At 43.4% G+C, this 25171-nt stretch overlaps 1 protein-coding gene across 6 annotated transcripts in view; it reads left to right on the top strand.

Moving 5' to 3' along the window:
* Positions 1–25171, top strand: part of LRRC8D (leucine rich repeat containing 8 VRAC subunit D) — a 103862-nt gene that overhangs the window by 61413 nt on the left and 17278 nt on the right. The window lies entirely within an intron of this gene.

The following is a 25171-nucleotide window of genomic DNA, read 5'->3' as shown; positions in this document are numbered from 1 at the left end:
CCAGCTCTCTCCTGTGCACCTGGGGCGGACCGCCCCCCCCCCCCCTAGGTATGCCACTGGGACCGGCACCAGTCCGCGGACCGGCGGTTGAAGAACTGTGGCCTAGGACCCTGGGGGAGCCCGGGCCCCCTGTCAGCTCCGGGCCCCTGAATGCAGGACTGGTGGTACTGCCCTGATGGCGGCCCTGGTTTCCCTGCCTAGATGACTGGCTCATCAAAGATTCAACATTTCAGGGGGTTATTGTAGCGACCCAAAAAAATCTCAGAAAGGACATACAAAACTCCTAATTTTACTAATAAATTATGCCCTATTGGAAACCATAGGAGAGATCTACCTAGACACTACCACTGCACTCATACAAAGACCCACTCATTTACTTAACACACAAAAAACAAGAAAAAAAGAAGGAAAAAAAGTGGAGAAAAAGCCTCAGTTCATCTTCATATGGCAAAAAACTCCACTTATAAACAACCATTAAGCAAGGTCCAAAATGTATCAGTTCACTCAGCAGTGAGAATCACTATAGTAGCCCTCGTAGGAACCACCTCAAAAAAACTCTAGCATGCTAAATTACAAAACTTCAAAAAATGTAAGTAAAGTGAGCAGCACATATATGAGTCTCAAACACAGCCAGTGGTAAGCAGGAAAAAACAAACAAACACTTAGCTGCAGATGGTGTCTAGGCTATCTTCCATGCATCCAAAAAATGCAAGCCTGCCTGGCCCCGCAGCCACTCTTTCCCGACAGGGAAACCTCCGTTTCGCTGAGCTGCATCAGGGGAATGATTCCAGCCTACTCCACCAGCAACTGTAGAGGCTCTCCAAGTGCCTCAGCTTCTATGTGTGTGGATGTGAGCAGTTGGAGCACTTGAAGAGCCTCTACAATTGCTGGTGGAGTAGGCTGGAATCATTCCTTTGACGCAGTTCAGCGAAACAGAGGTTTCCCCGTCGGGAAAGAGTGGCTGCGGGGCCAGGCAGGCTTGCACTTTTTGGATGCATGGAAGACAGCCTGGACACCATCTGCTTTTTTTTTTTAATGGGACAGGTTTAACTTGTGCACAACGTCTGTTTCATTAAAAAAAAAACCCAGAAGCCCTAACAGCAATGACAAGTGGCTGCTTCCCCTTTCATGACTGTTAGGGTTTTGCGCATGTGTCAATTGCTCACTGACTGATTGAATCGGTGCATTTGCATCCAAACTTAATAGTGCATCAATCGCTGTTGGAGAATTGGCCATCAACGATCGAGTCGCTATCTTTATTGCATCTAGCCCTTAATATCTTAGATGCCACTCAGCCCTTTGGGCCCTGAAGAATTTGATATAATCTTTGGGGCGATAACCCACTTGTTCAGAATGACACACCTATCTACTAGTAAGGTAAGGACATAATCTCTTTTTGTCCCTGTGAAGTTCCCCAGCAAAGGTACTACTTCATTCACATATGCACTTTTAACCTCTGTGTAAATATATGATGTATTCAGATCCTGAACTATATTTGTCTTTTTAGCACTACTTGAATCACTTTGGCTATGTAAACTGTGGTCTTGCCTGCACTATTTGGTGATAGTGTAATATTTGATTTGCCTTTTCCATTCTGTTAATGGTAATGACTGTGAAATAGATGGCTATATGACAACTATTTTTATAACTTTTGGACATGTGGGCTTTGTCTCTTGAATAAAATTATTTTTGTAAAATCTGAGCATGTTTTCTTTTATTTGAGTAGTTGGGCTGTGTTCTTCACAAAGCTCATGCAAGTGACTCAATCTTGGATCCTAAGATAGGTGTCCCCTTATTTTACATTGGCTTATAGAAAGTCTACACCCCTTTGAATGCTTTTCAGATTTTGTGGTGTTGGCACATCTGTAAGAGTGTTACATGTGTCACCTTTTAGTGGTCCCAAGGCCTAACTTAGGCCACAAACCATGTTTTAAACAACATTGCCATGGATTCTTCAGGATTTCCAGATGTTCTTCATACTGGAAGCTGTGTGCTTCTGTCCAAGTATATCTTGTTTGAGTGAAGACACAGAGTGCAGTCTTTAAATCTACTGATCACTTGTGTGAACATTCTGATGAGTAACTTTCTCAGCTAAACATAGTATGGGCAACCTTGAGATATACAACATAGTAACTGTACTAATTCTAACCAGTTGGTTCAGTGGGGACCCATCTTGCCTGAGCTGTCTCTCATCATTTGCCTATGAGGGGGTGCTGGAAAGTACTCATCCCAACCAACTTCCTAAATTATGAGTAGTATTTTGCAAAGTGCAAATTTGCAGCTTCGTAATGCTGTGTTTTGGCATTGTCTCAGATCGTTGATTGAACCATGTCAAGGAAAAGTGTGGAATTCTCAAGAGTGGAACTCTTGAGTCATCATGAAGTTCCTATTCCTGCAGATAAAAAACTCCAAAGGGAATTCTTGAACGTATGATGCAAACAATGAGTGATAAATGCCCATCATACTCCATAGTGAAGAAGTAGTGAACAAACTTTCAGTGTGGAGATTCTGAGACCGAAGATGCAGCAAGGTCTGGGATGCCTCAAATCAACTCCTGAAATTTTTGACTGTCCGTGACCTGATTTTGGCAGATCGGTAAATATTGGCTAAAACAATTGCTGAGACACTACAGATATCCAGGAAACATGTTGGGTGTATAATCTACAAGCACTGGGTATGTAGAAGCTGTTAGCCAAGTGTGTCCCAAATGTTTGAATGCTGATGAAAAACAATATCGAGTAGACTCTTCCAAGTTGATTTTGCAGCATTTTCGGTGAGCAGGTGCCAACCTTTTGGAATAACTAGTTATTCTAGGACAAGCAGGCAGCATATTCTCACATGTGGGTGACGTCATCCATGGAGCCCTAGTACGGACAGCTTTAAAAGTGCATCTCCACTATAAGAACTTAAGAAAGTTCGCAAACTGCCTGCACCGCAAATGAGTGAGTGCCTTCCTGCCCAACGTAGGCTTGCGGTACCTCAGTTCTTAATTTTCCATAGAGCTAAGAAGTCGTGTTTTTGAATGTTGTTAAAAAAATGTTGTATTGTCTTTCCACTCATGCGTTATTTCTTCTGTTTTTATAATTGTTTTAAGTATACTTACTTTAAAAAAAAAAAAAAAAGGGCAGGGAAATTTTTTTCCTCTCTTCTCCTCGTGGGCTTAGGCCGGTGAGGCCCTTTTGTTTTTCTCAGTCATTGAGTTTGATTTGGCTGAGATGCTCTTTCCATCAATGTCCCAGCCATTATCGGGTTTTAAAAAGTGCTGCAGGTGCCAGAGGCCAATTTCCATCACTGACCCCCACAGTTGGTGCTTGCAGTGCCTTGGCCTGGAACAATGTGTAGATTCTTGTGTTCAGTGTTCCATTAAGAGCCGGAGAATTCAACAAGAAAAATTGTTCAGCGCCGGCATGGACACGGAGATGACATCACAGCCTTCGACATCAAAGACATCGACAATGACAGGTGGAAGACATTGCTCCTCTGGTAAGCCAGCTAAGAAGCCGCCAGCTTCCCAACAGGTCTTGCAGGTCACTCTTGCATCGAGTCCCTTGATGCCAACCAAGCGATGACCTCTTTTGAATTTTGCCTCCCCTACATTGAGGTGTGCATCTTCGACATCACCCTCTCCGAGGCAAGATGCAGCACCGATGGTACCGGCAGAAAAGCCAACAGTACCAGTGCTTTCATTCCGCGAAAAGCTCGATGTACTTTTCCAAGTGAATGATATGTTTAAACTCCTTACTCCAACATTGACTCCTTCAGTACCGGTCCAGCCTGAGCATAAGGCCACCAGGTCCTGCAGTACCGACACTGGCTCTCTAGAGCGGCATCAACGTTCCATGCCTAAGAGTAGACCACCTCATCATAGGCCCAGTTTTCCATTGAGGCCCCACTCCAGTTCATCGAGGCATTGTCATTCTTCCTCCTTGTCTTGATGCTCTAAATCCAGTAAACATTGTTCCTCTTCAGGAGCTTCAAAAAGATAACATCGCTCTCCTTCACGGTCTTCCAAGTTAAAAGAGTGTCATCCTCCTCGTCATCGGATCGACACCAGATTCGACGTGAGCATTGATCCTCTCAGCACACTTCTTCACCAAAGCCCTTTTATGACTTTTACAGTCTGGCTCAGCTGAGGTCTTACCTGAGTCTACAATGGAGGATTATGACCCTACCTCGGAAAAGTCTCCACCAAGGGCTAAATTTCCTACTGAAAGATTTTCTTTTACAAAATTTATTCAGCAGTTGGGCAAAGAGCTCCCAGTTAAGCTAGATGCCGACTCTGCCTACAGTGCTGAATACTTGGAGGCTTTAGATTATGATGAGCCTCCTAAAGAACTTCTCAGGCTACCTTTGCATGGTATTCTCAAAGAAACTCTTCACAAGAACTGGGAAACTCTCCTAACCATTACAGTGGCTCCCAGAAAATTGGGCTCTACAGTGTTCTCCCCAGAAATTTTTTCCAGCCAGGTGGCATGAAAAAGTAGCCGGGTGGGATGGGGAAATGTGGTGGTGGGGAAAATTAACTCCCTCTTTTACTAAGGTGCGCTAGCATTTTTAGCGCGCGCAAACCCCTGTGCTATGTGGGAAAACTAACACCAGCTCAATGTTGGCGTTAGCATCTAGCGCATGTAGCAATTCTTCGCGCACTAAGCGCATGCTAAAACCACTATTGTAACTTAGTAAAAGGAGCCCTAAATGTGTACTATTTTTATTAGTTTATTATTATTATTATTTTCCAATGCTCAATATGACTTCCTTTATTAAGGTTTGACACATGTGCCAGAATATTTTTACTAAATTTAAGAAGTATTTGCCCTCTTTCAAATGGTATAGAGATTTAAAAAAAGGAAAGGCGTTAATGAAGTCAGGTTCAATCTAGCCATTTATTTCTGCATGAATTTAAACAACTAAAAAAAAAAAAAAAGATAAATATAGCTGATCCAGTCATACAAGAAATGGCTCTACAGCAAGGGTGCCCACACTTTTTGGGCTTGCGAGCTACTTTTAAAATGACCAAGTCAAAATGATCTACCAACAATAAACTTAAAAAAAAAAACACCCACAAAGCACACAGTACGCAGAGAAAATGTTAATTAGCATTTATATTCCGCAGGTTTTCAAAGAGGTCAAGGCAGATGATTTTATGCAATGTCACCTCAGGAACAACTATACAAAAATAGACAAATATACCCCCTCCCTTTTTACTAAATCGCAATAGCAGTTTTTAGCGCAGGGAGATGCACTGATTGCCCTGCACTGCTCTCGATGCTCATAGGCTCCCTGTGCTAAAAACCGCTATTGCGATTTAGTAAAAGGGGGCCATAGTGCAAAATATAGATAGCAGATATAAATTCTCAAAACAGACACATTTTGATCACTAAACTGAAAATAAAATCATTTCTCCCACAATTGGACATGCTTAGTTACGTCAGCAATATGGCTGCTTTAACTGTAAGGCGCCTGAATCTAAGGCTATATGCTACCATTCTGTAATGGATCCTGGAGCCCATTTACTGCTATAGAATAAGCGTTCCCTGTACAGTCTCAGGGTGCCTACGAGGAAGAACCCACTTTGAGAATTGCCCCTTATTTCTTAAGGATTATAAAAACAGAAGCAATAATGTGAAAAACAAAACCCAGCCTTAAAACAAGCTGAATTAATTTGTGAACCATTATTTAAAGGATACTCAGAAAAAATATTGTTTTCCCTTAGCTTAAATGAAATAAACATATTCCTATCCATCATTTGACTATAGCTAAGTGCAAAAGAACATTAGCTCGAAAAACCTCATAGAGCTGCAGTGAAATAGAAAAGTGATTTCGTTTTACTGTAATTTCTGCATTAAGTGGATTTGCACACCCCAAGCTCCTTAAATTCTGATGCACTTCTAGCTTTTCCTGTATCAGACTTTGCAAGATTAATAAATGGAGCATCCTTCTGCCTGCCAGTTAAAGAATGAAAAACAAATGCCTATAAAGTTCAAATCACAGTTTGACTAAACTTGAACGTTCTTGATTTCATTCTTCCTGGCTGATCACTTTATCTTCCACAATAGGCACCAAGGTTACTTGGATCAGAGCTTTAAAAGAGTAAGCAGAATCGGGTCCGATGTCCGTGCGTTTGTTTTTCTCAAATGGTATACCACTACACTTGCTGCTTTTACTTGCTTCGGGCCTTCCTCGTTGCCGGATCCTGCCTATTTTCTGTTTCCGCGAAGGCAGGCCCGAAGCAAGTAAAAGCAGCAAGTTGTAAGCTTCCCTCCGGGGCTCTATCGTGTGCGTGCTGGCTTCCCTTCTCTTCCCTCCGAAACCGGAAGTAGCATCTCTGGGGGGAGGAAAGAGAAGGGAAGCCGGCACGCACACGATAGAGCCCCGGAGGGAAGTTTACAACTTGCTGCTTTTACTTGCTTCGGGCCTTCCTCACTGCCGGGTCCTGCCTTCGCGGAAACAGAAAGTAGGCAGGTGCCGGCAACGAGGAAGGGCTGAAGCAAGTAAAAGCATGCTGGCAAAAAAAAAAAAAAAAAGGCAGGCGTCAAACAAAATTTTCGGCGGCGAGTCAGCCCGGGAAGGAGCATCGGCAGCAGCAGCAGGATTCGCTGGGCGGTCATCTAAATTAGCCAGGCGCAGCACCCGGCTATAAGGCCCTGGGGAGAACACTGCTCTATATAAAATAATTTCTTCTCTGGGTTTTGACAAATCAGCTTCAGCACCAGTCACTAGTGGTAGAGTCGACTTTGAAAAAATCTACTCCATTGAGAGTCTATGTCTCGGTACCAACAGGGCATGAAGGATGCACTATGGATAAATTTGGACATCACCTGTTCCAAAATTCCATGTTGGCAAATAGAGTTCTAAATTACAATTTCTATATTTCCTTCTATGTAAAGTACCTTGTTAAGGAATTGCCTTCTTTTGATAGATACATTCCTCCACAATATTTGCAGGAATTTCATCATATATCTCACACCCTTGCCCTAGCTAGAAGATATATGGCAATATCGGCTTACGATGCATTTGAATTATATTCCAGAGTCTCAGCTATGTGAGTAGCAATGAGATGTCTTGCATGGCTAAGAGTCTCAGATATGGATATCAATTTTCAGGACAGATTAGCCAACATTTCCATTGTTTGGTGGCTCTATTGAAAATGCCACACAAAAGCTCACTGATCATGAGAAACATTGGGATGCTTTGGTTAAATCCAAGCCTAAGCCTTCCAAGTTTTAAATCTTTTAAACCTTTTTCATATCAAAGGTGTTTTTCTTCAAAATCAGCTGCTCCTCCAAGACTGCAGCAGAAAAAACAAAAACAACAGCGCCCTCAAAAAGCTCAATCAGCAGCTGCTCAGTCTTTTTGATGGACTTCTAGAGAGCAAAGCTTCTGTTCCTATTTCTCAGCCTCTTCCTCAACCAATCGGAGGTCAGATCCAGCTGTATTATCCTTGTTGGCAACTGATAACCACAGACATTTGGGTGCTGAAAGTCAACTGAGAGGGATACTCTCTTCATTTCATCAATATGCCTCCAAATCATATGCCAATCCTCAGCAGATGCCCCTCCTCCTCAATGCTATAGAGGAGGTTCTACCTGCACAGAGAAACTGGGAGTTTTACTCCCGGTATTTTCTCATCCCAAAGAAGATGAGGAGGTCCGAGTCCAATTTTAGACCTCAGAGGCCTCAACAGGTTTCTAGTGAAGGAAAATTTTGGATGTTGTTCCGACCTCCAGGAAATTCCTCAGATTTCAGGTGGCACAGTTTTATAGTTTCATAGTTTATTAAAATTTGATAAAACGCTTCTCCTGGAATACAAAGCATTGTACATTAAAATGTAAAATATGAATAGGGAACAAACAAATAATAAACATAGACCTTCCAAGATCGACATACTTGGTTGGGGTTGCGACATGAGAACAATAGGAAAAAAGGGAAGAACTACAGTTTGTTAAGAATGAGCACATAAAAGGGAGGAACAATAGGAAGGATATGACAGGGCAAGTGATAATTTAAAAAAAAAAAATTAAAATCAATTGTAGGCATCTTTAAAAAGAAAGTTTTGTTCAGCTCTGAGGTGATATTCACCAAGTGCCTGGTTGTAGTGGCAGGGGCATTGCACACTCAGGGTCTCCAGGTTTCCCCTATCTGGACGATTAGCCGATCAAAGATCCAACCTCTCAAGGAGTGATTGCAGTGACTCGCTTAACAATTCTTTTCCGTCAGCAGTTGGGTTTTGAAATCAATTTTCCCAAATCCCAACTTCAACCCTCTCAGACTCTGCAATTTATTAGAGCTCTGCTAGACACCATTCATATCAGAGCATTTTTTTCAGCAAAGACTAGAAAATTTGGCTCAGCTTTGCACTCAGACTTCTCATCTGTCATCATTCTCAAACAGGAAAATGATGGTACTACTGGATAACATGGCTTCCACAGTGCATGTTACTCCATTTGCGAGACTTCATCTCAGAATGCTTCAATGGACTCTCACATCTCAGTGGTCTCAAGCTCTCGACCCACTATCTCAATACATTGCATTCACTCCTTCACTTCGACAATCTCTGCAGTGGTGGATGAACTCTTCCAATCTTTCCAGAGGATTGTTGTTCCACACACCACCACATCAGAAGGTTCTGACAACGGACTCATCCACCTGTGCTTGGGGGGGGCTCATCTAGACGGTCTACGCACTCAAGGTCACTGGAAACTCAAAATGCGCTAGGGAGACCGGATTCCTGGAGGCTATACAGGACTGCTTCATGGAGCAGCTTGTCAGAGAACCGACAAGAGGGAATGCCACTCAGGATCTAATCCTAAATGGGCTAAGAGGACCTGCAAAGGAAGTGGAAGTAGTGGGACCGTTGGGAAACAGCTATCACAATATGATCAAGTTCAAAGTTGAAATAGGAACATCGAAGGGAAATAGAACCATAGCGACAACTTTTAACTTCAAGAAAGGAAACTATGAAGCGATGAAAGTAATGGTAAGGAAGAAACTTAGGAACATCTGAAAGAATTCGCAGACTGTAGAGCAAGCCTGGTCTTTATTCAAGGACACGGTGAGCGAGGCACAAAATCTGTATATCCCCAGATTTAGAAAAGGATGCAAAAAGAGCCGAACAAGAGACCCAGTGTGGATAACTAAAGAAGTGAAGAAAGCGATAGGAGATAAGAAACATTTATTCCGGAAATGGAAAAAGGACAAAACCGGGGAGAACTGGATAGAGCACAGGAAACATCAAAAAGAATGTCACTTCGTGGTTAGAAGAGCAAAAAGAGAATATGAAGAGAGGCTGGCCAGGGAAGCACGAAATTTCAAACCGTTCTTCAAATATGTTAAAGGGAAACAGCCGGCAAGGGAGGAGGTGGGACCACTGGATGACGGAGATAGGAAAGGAGTAGTGAAGGAGGAAAAAGAAGTGGTGGATAGACTAAACATGTTCTTTTCATCAGTATTTACAAAAGAGGACACATCTAACGTGCCGGAACCTGAAAAAATCTTCAAAGGAGAACAAACAGAAAAATGAACATCCATGGAGGTAAGCCTTGAGGATGTACACAAGCAGATAGATAGATTAAAAACTGACAAATCTCCAGGCCCAGATGGAATCCACCCTAGGGTACTGAAAGAACTAAAGGAGGAAATAGTGGAACTACTACAGCAGATTTGTAATCTATCCCTGAAAACAGGTGTGATCCCGGAGGATTGGAAGATAGCTAATGTTACGCCCATCTTTAAAAAAGGATCAATAGGTGACCCGGGAAACTACAGACCAGTAAGTTTGACTTAGGTTCCGGGGAAGATGGCGGAAGCACTGATAAAGGACAGCATCAATGAGCATCTAGAAAGGAACAAACTGATGAAAACAAGCTAACATGGCTTCTGCAAGGGAAGATCATGCCTAATGAACCTATTGCACTTCTTCGAAGGAATAAACAAACGGATGGACAAAGGGGACCCCATAGACATCGTATACTTAGATTTCCAAAAAGCCTTTGACAAGGTATCCCATGAATGCCTACTATGGAAACTGAAGAACCATGGGGTGGAGGAGACGTACATAGATGGATCAAAAATTGGTTGGTGGGTAGAAAGCAAAGGGTAGGAGTGAAGGGCCACTACTCGGACTGGAGAATGGTCACAATGTATTTATAAATGATCTAGAAACAGGGACGAAGTGCGAAGTAATAAAATTTGCAGATGACACCAAACTATTTAGTGGAGTTAGGAATATAGAGGACTGCAAAGATTTACAAAGGAACCTGAACAAACTAGGAGAGTGGGTGACGAGATGGCAGATGAAGTTTAATGTAGAAAAATGTAAAGTCTTGCATATAGGAAGCAGAAACCTGAAGTACAGCTATACGATGGAAGGGCTGTTAATGGGTGAAAGTATCCAAGAAAAGGACTTGGGAGTAATAGTGGACAAGACAATGAAGCCGTCGGCACAGTGCGCAGCGGCCTCTAAGAAGGCAAATAGAATGCTAGGTACTATCAAGAAAGGTATTACAACCAGAATGAAAGAAGTTATCCTGCCATTGTATCGGGCGATGGTGTTCCCGCATCTGGAGTACTGCGTCCATTATTGGTCGTCGTATCTTAAGAAGGATATGGCGATACTCCGAGAGGGTTCAGAAAAGAGCGACACGTTTTATAAAAGGTATGGAAAACCTTTCATATGCTGAAAGATTAGAGAAACTGGGGCTCTTTTCCCTAGAAAAGAGGAGACTTAGAGGGGACGTGATAGAGACTTACAAGATCATGAAGGGCATAGAGAAAGTGCAGAGGGACAGATTCTTCAAACTTTCAATAAATACAAGAACGAGAGGGCATTCGGAAAACTTAAGAGGGGACAGATTCAGAATCAATGCTAGGAAGTTCTTCACCCAAAGGGTGGTGGACACCTGGAATGCGCTTCCAGAGGGTATAATAAGACAGTGTACGGTATTGGGGTTCAAGAAGGGATTAGATAACTTCCTGAAGGTAAAGGGGATAGAAGGATATAGATAGAGGATTACTATACAGGTCCTGGACCTGATGGGCCGCTGTGTGAGCAGACTGCTGGGCACGATGGACCTCTGGTCTGACCCAGCAGAGGCACTGCTTATGTTCTTATGTCTGTCCTGGACCGGCTTTGCCATACCAATCTGTTGGAACATAGAGCGAGCTACAATGCACTCAAAGCTTTTCAGCACATTGTCACCAACCACGTCCTTCTTATCCGCATGGACAATCAGGTCGCAATGTATTACATAAACAAGCAAGGCGGCACGGGCTCTCTCCGCCTTTGTTAGGAGGCCTAAAATATTTGGACCTGGTCGATTGCTCAAAACATATTTCTGAAAGCAATATACATTCAAGGAGAAAATAATTCTGTTGCAGACAAACTCAGCAGGTTTCTTCAGCCACACGAGTGGACACTCAACTCTGCAATTCTGCATCACATCTTCTCTCAGTGGGGGACTCCTCAAAGAGATTTGTTTGTGTCCCCTCTCAACCACAAGTTGCCCCAGTTTTGCTCCAAGCAGTAGTCTCCCCAACAGCTAGAAGCAGATGCTTTTCTACTGGATTAGACGCACAAGTTTCTCTAAGCGTTTCCTTCAATTCCTCTCATCCTCAAGATGCTTGTCAAACTCAGAAGGGAGGAGGCCACCATGATTCCTTTCAACTCAGTATCAAGGAACCAATCCCTCTTCAGATTTTTCCATCTCTTCTCAAACAGAGTCACAGATTTCTTCTGCATCCCAATCTTCAGTTGTTGTGTCTGACAGCTTGGTACCTCTCGGCCTGACATTGGCTGACCTTCATCTTTCCCACAACCTATCAGACTCATTTTGGAAGCATCAAGAAAACTGTCTCCGCAGCAGTGTTATCAACACAAATGGAAGCGGTTTTCCACGTGGTGTACTCTTCATCATGATGATCCTAAATCCACCTCTGTATCTTCAGTATTGGATTACCTTCTACATTTATCCAATTCAGTCCTCAAGACCACTTTGATTAGAGTTCATCTCAGTGCTATCGACGCTTTTCATAGGCCAGTTGATGGAAAACCTCTGTGCTCATCCTCTTGTATCCAGATTTATAAAAGGATTTTTGAATGTCAAACCACCTCCAGTAGTTCGGGATCTTAATGTGGTTCTTGCCAGACTAATAATACCTCCTTTTGAATCAATGTTCTTGGCTCATCTTAAATATCTCACTTGGAAAGTGTTTTTTCTCAGTTCTTGGAGAGTAAGTGAACTTCAGGCACTGGTGGCGGATCCACCGTTCAGTGTTTCATCATGACAAAGTGGTGCTTTGCACATATCTAAAGTTCTGTCCAAAGGTAGTCACTGAATTCCATCTCAATCAATCTATTGTGCTTCCAGTGTTCTTTCCTAAGTCTCATTCTCATCCTGGAGAAACAGCTCTTCATACTTTGGACTGTAAATGAGCTTTGGCCTACTACTTACAGCATACATAGGACATCTCGTCAACTCTTTGTCTCCTTCGATCCTAATAAGTTGGGATGTCCTGTATCCAAAAGAACTATTTCTACCTGGTTGGCGGCTTGTATTGCTTTCAGTTATGCTCAGGCTGGGCTGCAACTGGGGAGTCATGTCACAGCCCACAGAGTCTGAGCAATGGCAGCTTCAGTTGTGTTTTTACATTCCACTTCTATTGATGAGATCTGTAAAGCTGCTATTTGATCCTTAGTTCATACACTTACATCTCACTACTGTCTGGAATCTTTTTCCAGACAGGATGGTCACGTCGGCCAAGCAGAATTGCAAAATTAATTTTCTTAATGGCCAAGTCTCCCTCCATCTCATTGTAGTAAGCTAGGGAGTCCCACTTTTGAGAATATGCTGCCTGCTTACCGTAACAGGTATTATCCAGGGACAGCAGGCAGATAGTCTCACAACCCTCCCACCTCCCCTGGTTGGCTTCTTAGTTTGCTTACAGAACTGAGGTACTGTGAGCCTACGTCAGGCGGGAAGGCACTTGTGCATGTGTGGTGCGGGCAGTTTGCAAACTTTCTTAAGTTCTTAAGGTGATGATGCACTTTTAAAGCTTTCCTACTGGGCTTCCATAGATGACATCACCCATATGTGAGCATATCTTCCTGCTGTCCCTGGATAACACCTGTTATGATAAATAACTGTGCTTTGCTGTTGATAAAACATGGTTACACCACTATGATCCTGAGACAAAATAACAGTCCGTGCAGTGGTGGCACTCAGGTCCTCCAAGGCCAAAACCCAAAAATCAACAGGAAAGGTCATGGTCACAGTGTTTTGGGATCAGGAAGGTTTTTTTGTTTTTTTTAATTTCACATCGATACATTTAGAAACTTTCCCTCCCCCCACTTCCCTTTTGTTCCATGTATGTCAGTGTAAACTTGTCCAGTATTTTTAACATTTGATAAGATATTTCTTTTAATTTGACTCTTTTTATTTCTTTTTTTAATCTCATTTTAACGGTTTACCGTTTAGACACTATCAAAGATGGAATATCAAAAATAAAGAAACTTGAAACGTGTAATGACTATCTTCCAAGGGGCCAAATAGTTAATGCAGAATACTAACTTGCTGTGCCAATTAAAGGAGGCATTGAAAAAAAAAGGAGACTGAAACTGCGGAAAGGAGTTCTCTTTTACAAGACAATGCACCTGCTTACAAGGCTGGCAAAACGATGGATGTTTTGACGCAGTTGGGTTTCAGTGCATAGATCATCTAACCTACTTAACAGACCTTGTTCTGACTATTTTCTGTTTCCAAACCTTAAAAACAATTTGAAAGGGCACCAATTTTCAAGTGATTCAGAGGTGATTGCAGCAGTGGAGCAGTATTTCAGTGACCAGTCGTCGGAGTATTTCTTTGGAAAGGTTACAGAAACGAAGTGCCAAGTGTGTTAAATTTAGGGATGAATATGTGGAATAACTTATAAATTTCACGGCTCCACGTCATTCCCTTTCTTGGTTGGGCTGAGAGCTTTGTAGCACCCCTCATAAGTGGTTTCTCCAGCTCAGTCAGTCAGAGAAAATAGTTCCTATTCTGTGAGATTCCATCTTACACACAGTTGCTGAAAAGTTTGGTGGTGATCTTGGCTACTCTAATACATAGGACATGTGCCCAAGATCAGAGAATACCTAAGTTTCCAACTGCTTTGTTATATCTACTCACAGCATAACAGATATTGATCTTGTGGAAGTAATTTCAAGATGTAGCCAAGTGCTGGCTCCCCCAAACACCTAAGAAAGACTGATGTTATTATCAGAGTAGAGGATGTTATTCAACTTTCCCAACTACCGTTCAGTTTTCACTGGACAGGGCTCACTGCCCAAAATCAGCTGGAGCTGAATAAGGAAAAAATATCTTCCCTGGAGTTGCTCTGCAGTACCAGAGTGCTTGACATGCCAACACCAAGGTGAGAGAGGCACGTTATTATGGTGTGGAAGAGATAAATATTATTTTTTTTGTTTTGTGAAAGTAGGTCTGGCTAATTTGGTGCATAGTTTCATTTTCATTTGTGTATTGTGAAGGAACTAACTTATTAAGGATTAATCCTAGTTGTGCTAATCAACAGAAATTTAAAAAAATACATTCTGTTACTGCTGAGATCTTTTTTGTTTGCTCTGTGCTTGCTTGCCTGCCAAATATACACATGAATATACAATTAATTATATGAGGGTCTTTAAAAGTAACAGCAAATTGACTATTTCATGAAAATAGTCACCCCTGGCATTTCAGACTCCCACGCAGGGAAGATACCCTACTCAACAGAGAATGACCACCAGAGACTCGCACAGGTATATTGAAATATCTCTTTTATTTAACAATTTAAATGATATTAAGCCAATTACAAATTGTACACAAAAAGAGGCTAATAACTCAACAAAAAATATATATGTCGAGTGACTCAAAGAAAAAATAACAAAAAATAAGAAAAAGTCACTCTATATTCTTTTATAATGAAATGAAAGCAAATGTCCAACAACTGCTGTGAAACTAATGTTCAGAGACATGAAGGCAGATAAAACTGCCTCATCACCCAATCATCGCATTGTTCAATACAGTGTCAGAACAAGAACAATGGTAGGTATTCAACTTGCAATTGCCTGAATGGCTATAAGCTCTACATCTTCAATCAATTACTTGAGAAAATCAGACTTAATCAGTTAATTTCAAGCTAAGTCTGATTTTCTCAAGTAATTGATTGAAGATGTAGAGCTTATAGCCATTCAGGCAATTGCAAGTTGAATACCTACCATTGTTCTTGTTCTGACACTGTATTGAACAATGCGATGATTGGGTGGTGAGGCGGTTTTATCTGCCTTCATGTCTCTGAGCATTAGTTTCACAGCAGTTGTTGGACATTTGCTTTCATTTCATTATAAAAGAATATAGAGTGACTTTTTCTTATTTTTTGTTAATTACAAATTGTATGCAGCTAATATATTTCGGCCCAGATTCTGTAAACTGCGTCCTGATTGTAGGCAGCTGTAGGTGTCCTACAGCTGTCTAATTGGCCAATCGGGATGCATGTGTTTTTTTTTTTAAAAAAAAAAGCTCTCCAGGCAGGCCGCCTACATTGAAGGCATCTCCAAAAGCCTAGGGAGGCCCACAAGCCCAACTAAGGTTAGGCGGTAACCTTAGGTGAACCTAGGTGGCCCTATGCGTCTCCTTAGTAGAGTGGGAGACACTTACAATGTAGGCCAGCAAAATGCTGGCCTACATTGTCAGTAGACGTGGCCGCTATACTTATTGTGGCAAGGGATCTCCCTGCCGCAATTAGAGGCCGTGGCTGCCAGTCTTCCCCCTGAACAAACAAAACTCAACCCCTCCTGCCAGTAGGCCCCCCCACCCGCTCCCCACAACGATCACCGGCAGGAAGGTGCCCAACTCCTCCTGCCAGTAGGCCCCTGGCCCCCCCCGTGACGATTGCTGGCAGGAGGGTGCTCAACCCCTCCTGCTGGAAGATGACCCCCAGCCTGGACCCCCTGCTAACACCCCCTCACCAGACCCCTCTCTACTAACCTTAAAAAGTTGGCTGGCAGGCTGGCTGGGTCTTCTCACCATCTGGCCGGCAGGCCCGTTCCGTCAAAATGAGGCGGGCCCGCCCCTCTCCATCCTGTCCCACAGCATCCTAAGGCCTGGTTGGCCCAGGCGCCATAGGAGGGGCCTTTTGAGGATTCTGTGAATTGATTTTCATGAAATGTTGAGGGGGTAACTTCATAGCAGGACACATCTGAGAAAAGTCCAGAAAGGAATCTATTTAGAAATGCAACATAGGTGTACAACCTTTCTACTTCAAAGGTGTAAATGTATGCATGTACATATATCTTGACCACCCCAGATTCACCAGAGATACTTACATGAAAATTACATAAAAATAGGTGCTCTCTTGCTGAGTATTACATTACATTACATTAGTTTCTTTTATTCCGCCAATACCTTGAGTTTCTAGGCAGATTACTAAAGGAAGAGATTCTGGTCATTTCCAGAAGATTACAGGGAAGATTTTGGCTGTAACATTTGGAGTCTGGTGATGGAGTGAGGATATTGGTTGTATCAGGAATTTGTCTTGACATATTTCTTGAACAGCCTGGTTTTTATTTCGTTCCTGAAGGTTCTGTAGTATGGTGCTGAAATCAGTAGATTGGAGATGTGGCTGTCTAGTTTCACTGCTTGTGTGGCAAGTAGTCTGTCGTGTATTTTTTTACGCTGAATACCTTTGATTGGGGGGGGGGGGGTGAATGGTGTCTGAGTTTTCCTTGGTCCGGAAGAGTTGTTCTGAGTTAGGCAAGTGTTCAGGTAGGATGGTCCATTGCCATGTAGGGTTTTGAAGAGCATACAGTAGAATTTAAAAAGTATTCTTGCTTGTATCAATAGCCACTTTGTGTCTTGGTATGCGGTGGTGATGTGGTTGAACTTCTTCAGTGAGTAGATCAGTCTGAGGGCTTTGTTTTGCACTGTTTGTAGTTATTTTATCATGGTGGTGGGGCAGGGTAGGTGCAGTAGTCTAGTAGGCCTAGAATTAGTGCCTGGACCAGGAGTCTGAATTATATTCTATCGAAGAATTTTCAGATTTGCCTTAAATTACGCATGATTGCGAAGACTTTTTGGACTGTTTTGTTGATATGTAGTTGCATAGTACAGCCTCTGTCTATCGTCACCCCTAATATTTTTAGGTGGGGTTGTATGGGGTATGAGATGGAATTTATTTCAAGATTCGTTATGGTAGGGGGTTCTGCCATTTTTGAGAACTAGGAACTTTGGGCTCCTTTTAGAAAGGTGTGTTAGGGCCTTAACGCGCAGAATAGCGTGTGATAAATTGCTGCGTGCGCTAGCCCCTACCGCCTCCTTTTAAGCAGGCGGGTATTTTTCGGCTAGCACGCTAATCCGGTGCGTGTGCTAAAAAAGCTAGCGCACCTTTGTTAAATGAGCCGTTTGTTTTGTACAGACCTATGTTCACTATCAATTTATATGCGGTTTGATTCAAACTTTACCAACCCTGGATCCCTAAGAAGGTGTGTTTACTGAAACATGGACCGTGTTGGGTCCATAGGATTGCTTGAAGGGTGATAACATTAACCGCATTTATATTTGATATAATAAACATAGCCTGCATCTTGTACATTTTGTCTACAATTTTTTGTCTGTTCTACTTCTACTGCAGTCTCTGTTGGATTTTTGATTCATAGACAATTGCGCGCAAGACAATCACGCGCGGACAAAATCGCACAGACAACTCAGCGCGAGACAACTCAGCGCAAGACAAATGAGCGGAAGACAATTGAGCATTAAGACAAGTGAGCGCAAAGACAACCGAGCTTAAGACATTTGAGCGCAAGACAATTGAGCGCAAATTATTTTCCGAAATGTGCACTAGCGGGACAACTGAGCGCAAGACAACTGAGCACAAGACAACTCAGCGCCGGCAAGTGAGCGCAAGACAAGTGAGAGCCGGCAAGTGAGCGCAAGACAACTCAGTGCAAGACAACTCAGCGCCGGCAAGTGAGCGCAAGACAACTCAGCGCAAGACAAGTGAGCGCCGGCAGGTGAGCGGGAGAAGGTTCATAGACAAAACCACCGAAGGTAAAGGTGCGCGCCAACAACTGAGCGCAAGACGGAAGCAAGCGCCGAAGAAAGAGTGTTTTTAGGGGCTCCGACGGGGGGGGGTTTTGTTGGGGAACCCCCACAGTTTACTTAATACAGATCGCGGCAGCGTTGTGGGGGGTTTGGAGGGTTGTAACCTCCCTCATTATATTGGAAACTTAACTGTTTCCCTGTTTTTTAGGGAAAAAGTGAAGTTTTCAGTAAAATGTGGGCAGTTACATTCCCCCAAACCCCCCACAATGCCCCCACAACGTGGCGCAATCTGTATAAAGTAAAGTGGGGGGTTCCCCCCTCCACACCCCCGGAGACATTAAAAATATTCATTTTCTTCTGCACGTGCCTCAGTTGTTTGCGCGCGACCTTTGTCCCGGCATGCTCTTGACCTGGCATCGTTAAAGCAGAGCTGATAGGAATGGGACAGGGACAGGGACAAGGACAGCAACATAACTCATAGGGACAGGATGGTGAAATTTAGTTCCTGTGTCCCTGTGTCATTCTCTATTTGGAAAAAGAGTTTAATAAATCAAAGTAACAGGATGGCCAGGTTACCCAGTTCCAGGCTGCAGATTTTGGGAAAGTTCTCAATTTTTGACCCAGGTGTTTTTGTCCTGTTACCAGACACATTCATTGGGGACTGTGAGACCTGTAATAGTGGAAGGTAAATGGCCATAGTGGGTGTTTGCAATGGGGTCATAATGAAATGCCCATAGTCATCTGTCAAATGCTAAGTTTCATTATTTCTGTTTGTCTTGCATGATATGTTTGTTGTATCGATTGTTAAAATTTTGTAAAGCTGAATTTGCTTAATGATCTTTACATGACAGAATATATGTTAAAAGTGTTTATGAAGATCATTATCTCGTTTTCTTTGTTTGTTTAAATCGTTATTCATGTTCAAACTTACAAGTGTCTTCACGCTCAGTTGTCTTCAGGCCCAACAGATTTCAAAGATTAAAGAGAAGCTTCACTGCACCCCCTCCCCAAATAAAACCCAAACAAAACTGTCCACAATTTGTTTGCAGCCTTCTAGTTATTGATTTTATGAAGTGTCTTAATATGTTAAAAGATAATAATAACCAATTTGTTAAATGGCAACCGTAGTCATTATAAGTCATTATAAGTTCATAATCTCATTGGAGTTTGTGAGGCTAAAATAAATTCTGGACTCAATAGTTGTATTATAATGTTTTTATTTCTGGGTAACTGTGTTATTGAAGAAAGCATAATACAGTGAACATATAGAATGGATAACATAGGTCTCCCAGGGCAAAGTTAAATGCGAAGTATGTATTATTGAACACAAGTAAACATGATGTGAACAGCAAATAATAACATTGAATGATAAAGATCATTATAAGAAGTTTTAAATTGAAAAGACAATTACATGGTCTAAAAATAGGATGATGATGAGGGCGAAAGCATAAATTCACAGAAAGAGAAGTATTCTGTATGCTTGAGATTCAGTGTTTGAACTGGAGGATGTAAAAGATTATATACATACATAAGTATAGTACATATACACATATAGAGTACTTTTCTGTCAATGAGAAAGTATTCTTCCTCGTCAAGGGCAAGCACTGGAATATTGGAGAATTGAACATTAAAAGCAGTTGTAAATTGAAAAGACAATTATTGTTCCACATCCTCACTCTCATCTGAAGAAATAAATGCATGTTGTGTCAGAAGTATATGAAGACCTGTTAATGCTTAAAAAAATTCTTAGTCAACAGAGATATTATGACTGCAAGGGTAAGCACAGGAACATTGTAGAAATTGACAGGGAGTGGATGAAACTCCAGTGCAAAAGCCTTAATTCACAGAAAGATAAGTATCCTGTATGCTTTAGGTATAAAATAGTTAATCCTTGAGCTTCAGTGTTTGAACTGGAGGATGTAAAAGACGATGAACTTTAAAAGATGATATATAGAGATACATACATAAATCTAGTCCATATATACATATTGAGTACTTCTTGTTCAATGCTAAAGTATTGTTCCCCATCAAGCACAGGAACATTTGAAAAATGGACAGAATGTGGAGAAAATTGACTCTTTGGCTCTCATTCAGTCAGTGTGTGTGTGTGTGTGTCTGGGTGCAGTGTGAGCCACAATAGTGGTCGCAGAAACAGGGGTGGTTGGTGGTGAGGTACTTAGATTAACTGAGTACTTTGCAAAAAGTGTCATAGATTCACAGAGAAGATGGCTTCCTATTATGGATTTTGTGTGCACAAGCACAAATTCTCCAAGCGTGAAGTACTCAGATTAACTGAGTACATGTCGCTCAATGCTAAACTGCTGTTCCCCATCAAGGAGAAACGTAGAAATATAGGTTACATGGACAGGGCCTGGGGAAAACTGGTGCACCTGTTCAATGCTAGTGCCTTGACACTGCGCTCAGGAAATACATATTAAATACATGCTATTACTTCAGGAGACCAGTGCCCCTGTTTTATTAATGGTAAGTAGTTCTGGATTTAAAGCAAACTAAATGCGCATCTCCTTACAAGAGGCATACAGGGATAAGGGTGACTAAAATTACGCCAGGTGTACACTTTATACAGCAATCACATTGTGTGTGCACGAAAGGAAAGATGTTAACATATGCATTTCATCTAATTTATACTTAAAGGATTAAGAATGATAAGTGTTCTACTCTATTAAAAACATCTCTAAACAAGATAAGCTGTCAATCTTGTAGCTTTACAAATTCTACGTAGTTGACACAGCCATGTAAATTAACACTTATGTTTGATAAGGTTTTGCATTTATCCTGTACGCAGTTGTGCTTTATTTTCAATAAACTGTATATTAAAATGTCTTTTTAAAAGTATCAGATATGATGTCACATTTTTCTGATCATCAAAGGAGAGCTGGCAAGCCAAGTCCAGACATGGGAGCTGAGACGGTAGGAGGCAGGCGAGTCATGATGCTGGAGACTTGAATTGTGAAGTTGTAGTCACAGCTGCTGCAACACAGGAGGCTGGAGGGCAAAGAAAACACTGTTGTGAGGGAGGGAGAGAGGGAGGGAGACAGAGCCACTCACAGGAGGATAGCAGATCCCACGAGACGGTAGGAGGCAGGTGAGTCATGATGCTGGAGAATTCAATTGTGAAGTTGTAGTCACAGCTGCTGCAACACAGGAGGCTGGAGGGCAAAGAAAACACTTGTCAGGGAGAGAGAGAGAGAGAGAGGGAGGGAGGGAGAGAGAGACAGCCACTCATAGGAGGATAGCAGATCCCATGAGACAGTAGGAGGCAGGCGAGTCATGATGCTGGAGACTGTAAGTGGAGTGGGGTGGGTAAGTTGGGAACAGATGTAGAGGGGTGGGAGTGTGGAGGGGGGTGGATGAGAAGGGGAGGGATATGTTTTTTTTTTCTTTTTTTGTATTTTTTTCAGGGAGGGCTAAGGGCAGGAGGGGGAGGGAGTGAGGCAGGGGGAGGAAGAAGGGGTGGGAGATGTTTTTTTTCTTTTTTTGTATTTTTTTCAGGGAGGGCTAAGGGCAGGAGGGGGAGGGAGTGAGGCAGGGGGAGGAAGAAGGGGAGGGAGGAGTGGTGACAAGAGGGTGCAGCTCCCTCGGTAACAGCGGGAGCCATTCACAGGGTGGGCGGGGTGGGAGGGGCACCACGAAGTGCTGCAAGCAAGACCTGTAGTGCCCCTGTCACGTCACGGATGTTTCTGACGGACTCCTCTGCAAAGTCTTGCATGTGCTGCACCCCCGCTAAGATGGTTGCCACTGCCGTGTAAATGTCCTCCGCTGTTACTGAACTGGGCGGAGGATCTGTGTTTGTGGCAGCATGAGCCACAATAGTGGTCGCTGCAACAGGGGTGGTGGCCGGTGTGGGGTTGGTCCCACAATCTCGGGTGGAGGGTCGGAGGGGGGCACAACAGGTGGGACAACGGTTGGGGCTTTGAATGGGGAGGGGGGATGTTGACATAGGCGGGGAGGAGGAGGGGGATGCCAATATATCTGCAATGAAAAGGAGCATTAAAAGCAGTTGGACATTGAAAAGACAATTACGTAGTCAGCATGGTCTTGGCAGATAAAGTGTACAGTGGAAGCATCTATGAGACAAACTTGGTTCTGTTTGTTACATATGAATAAACCTAAGCATTTGATATTATATTAAGACAATTCAAGTGATGTCTTAAATCTTAAATACCGTATTTGCCGGCGTATAAGATGACTTTTCAGTACCTTAAAATCCTCCCCAAAGTCGGGGGTCGTCTTATACGCCGGGTACTGTTTAGAGAGCTGCACGGGGACGCCCCTAGGGTCGCGGGGATCCCGTGGGGACGCCCCCTAGGGTCGCGGGGATCCCATGGGGACGCCTCCGAGGGTCGCGGGGCTCCTGCGGGGCTGGATGCTCAGTCTTCTGGATGTACACGGCTCTTCTTCTCCCTACCTTCTCTGCTTGCAGCACAGAGCCGAACGGAAGTCTTCCCGACGTCAGCGCTGACGTCGGAGGGGAGGGAGGGCTTAAACAAAGCTTAAACAAAGCCCTCCCTCCCTCCGACGTCAGCGCTGACGTCGGGAAGACTTCCGTTCGGCTCTGTGCTGCAGGCAGGGCAGATAAGGAGAAGGAGAGTAGCCTCGCGGTTCGAGTGGCTACCAAGGGAGAGGGGCGGCCGCCCCGCCCCGGTTGCAGCACAGCCGGCCAGGTTCCCTTACTTTTGTGGCACTTCCCCGACCGACCGATAACAGCCCGGGTCCGACAATCCTCCCTGCCCTGTAGCCGCGAATCTAAATTACCTTCTTACAGCAGCTGTAAGAAGGTAATGTAGATTCGCGGTTAAGGGCAGGGAGGTTTGTCGGACCCGGGCTGTTATCGGTCGGTCGGGGAAGTGCCACAAAAGTAAGGGGACCTGGCCGGCTGTGCTGCACCCGGGGCGGTAGAGAAGGTGTGCGGAAGAAGGGGTAGTCTTATACGGCGAGTATATAACAAAACTCTATATTTTAACTAAAAGTTGGGGGGGTCGTCTTATACGCCCAGTCGTCTTATACGCCGGCAAATACGGTATGTTTATTAATTGTACACTTGATGTATGTTTTAAAAATGAATAAAAGATTTTAAAATAAAAAATTCAGAATCAAAATATCGGAACACTTACCGGACTGGACAGAGAGGTCGCTCAATCTCTCCAGGATGGGTGTTGAGGGAGGACTCATGGAGGTACATGGGAGGGCTGGGGGAGAGGTAATGACAGAGGGATGATGTTGGGGGAAAAGTTGAAGGCAGAACTGGGGTTTAGGGGGTGGGAGGGAGGGGGAACTGGGCATTGGGAATGAAGGGGCAGGGCAGGGTTTGGGGCGTTTTCGGAGGGGGATCCTGGAAAAGGGTGGTCTAGGGCGTCGGTGGGGGGAAGTGGGGCGGAGGTGGAAGGGGGTTGGGAAGTTGGACGGGGCTGGGTAGAGGTGGAAGGGGTTTGGGAAGTTGGACGGGAAGAGGTGGAAGGGGGTTGGGAAGTTGGACGGGGCTGGGCAGAGGTGGAAGGGGGTTGGGACGTTGGACAGGGCTGGGCAGAGGTGGAAGGGGGTTGGGAAGTGGGGCGTCGGCGTAGGATAAGGAACGGGCGGTCAGGGATAGGGGCATCTTCCTCTTCCTCCTCCTCCTCTTCCTCCTCACTCGCATCTGAAGACATAAATGCATGTAGTGTCAGAAGTATATGAAGAACTGTTAATGTTTAAAATACATTATTAGTCAACAGAGATATTATGACTGCACACCTTATACCCACCCGATATTTTACTGTAACATACCTGGGGTGTTGTCCAGATTTCGTCTTACAGCCAGCACCCATGCAGGGTGATGGAGCCTAAACTCTCGGGCTTTTTTCTTCAAATCCTCAACCTATTATATAATGGAGAGACATGAGTGAGGCATGATATATATATGGGATATGTTAAAGCAAGGGTAGGCAACTACAGTCCTCGAGCCCCGGGTACAGTCCGGGTTTCAGGATTTCAACAATGAATATGCATTGAAAGCAGTGCATGGAAATAGATTCCAAGCATATTCATTGTTGAAATTCTGAAAACACGACTGGAATAAAGCAATTTAACTCAAACAAGTAAATGAGAGACACCATTATCAACTGCGCAATTTTGCAGCGGATGCATGATGACGCAGTGCGCGATTTCATGAGATGTGTATGAAATACGCATCCATTATTGCCTTCCATGCCGCGCCAATTTGTCTATGAACAACGTGTATTTAATAAGTACTTACGGAGCGCGGTGTTAGAGCGCTGGCGTTGAACAGGTGCGCCAGTTTACCCCAGGCCCTGTCCATTTCCCCTATATTTCTACATTTCCCCTTAACGAGGAACAGCAGTTTAGCATTGATCATGAAGTACTCAGTTAATGTGAGTACTTCACGCTCAGAGAAGTTGGGCTTCCGCCCACGAAACCCTAGATAGGATGTCATCTTCTCTGTGAATCTATGACGTTTTTGCAAAGCTTATATACCAGTCACATGACTGATGGTGTGTGAATATCGTGAGATTTCCCATTTTCAGCGCTGCTATTGGTTATCTAAAACACGTGTTATATGGTTAATCGTCAAATTTTATTACATTATAGTGATGAAATGCGCATATTAATTGAGTATGTGTGAATTTTATAGTATATAGTTTTGTAGTACTTTATTGAAACACAATTAGCGTTAGCATGGCGCGCATATGTGTTGAAACGTGTGATGACATCAGCATGTCTCCATTAGTGCATAATGATGACGTGTGTCATCATCTTACAGTTATAGTACTTTTTCGGGCAATTGACGGGTTAGTTTCCCAGCGCGCAATTGACGGGTTTTAGTATAATGAGCGCAAGTCAAAACCGCGCTGACGAACAGAGGTTCTTGAAACTCTGAATAAATGGTGACAGTTGTAAATGCGGGTGGGGAAGCCTAATTGCGCATGCGCATATGTTGTTCAACGTATGCATGTGCTGACCTATTGATCCTAAAGATTCAGATGTGAGTCGCGCCGATATGAAAGTGCAGCGTACATGTGAAAAGGCTTTATCAAATACTGGCAATAATCTTTTATTTATTGTATATGCAAAAGGACTGGGTG

This window comes from Geotrypetes seraphini, chromosome 12, assembly GCF_902459505.1.
Source record: "Geotrypetes seraphini chromosome 12, aGeoSer1.1, whole genome shotgun sequence".
NCBI lineage: Eukaryota > Metazoa > Chordata > Amphibia > Gymnophiona > Dermophiidae > Geotrypetes > Geotrypetes seraphini.
The sequence above is the reverse complement of the archived record's forward strand: the minus strand, read 5'-3'. Positions and strand labels throughout refer to the sequence as shown.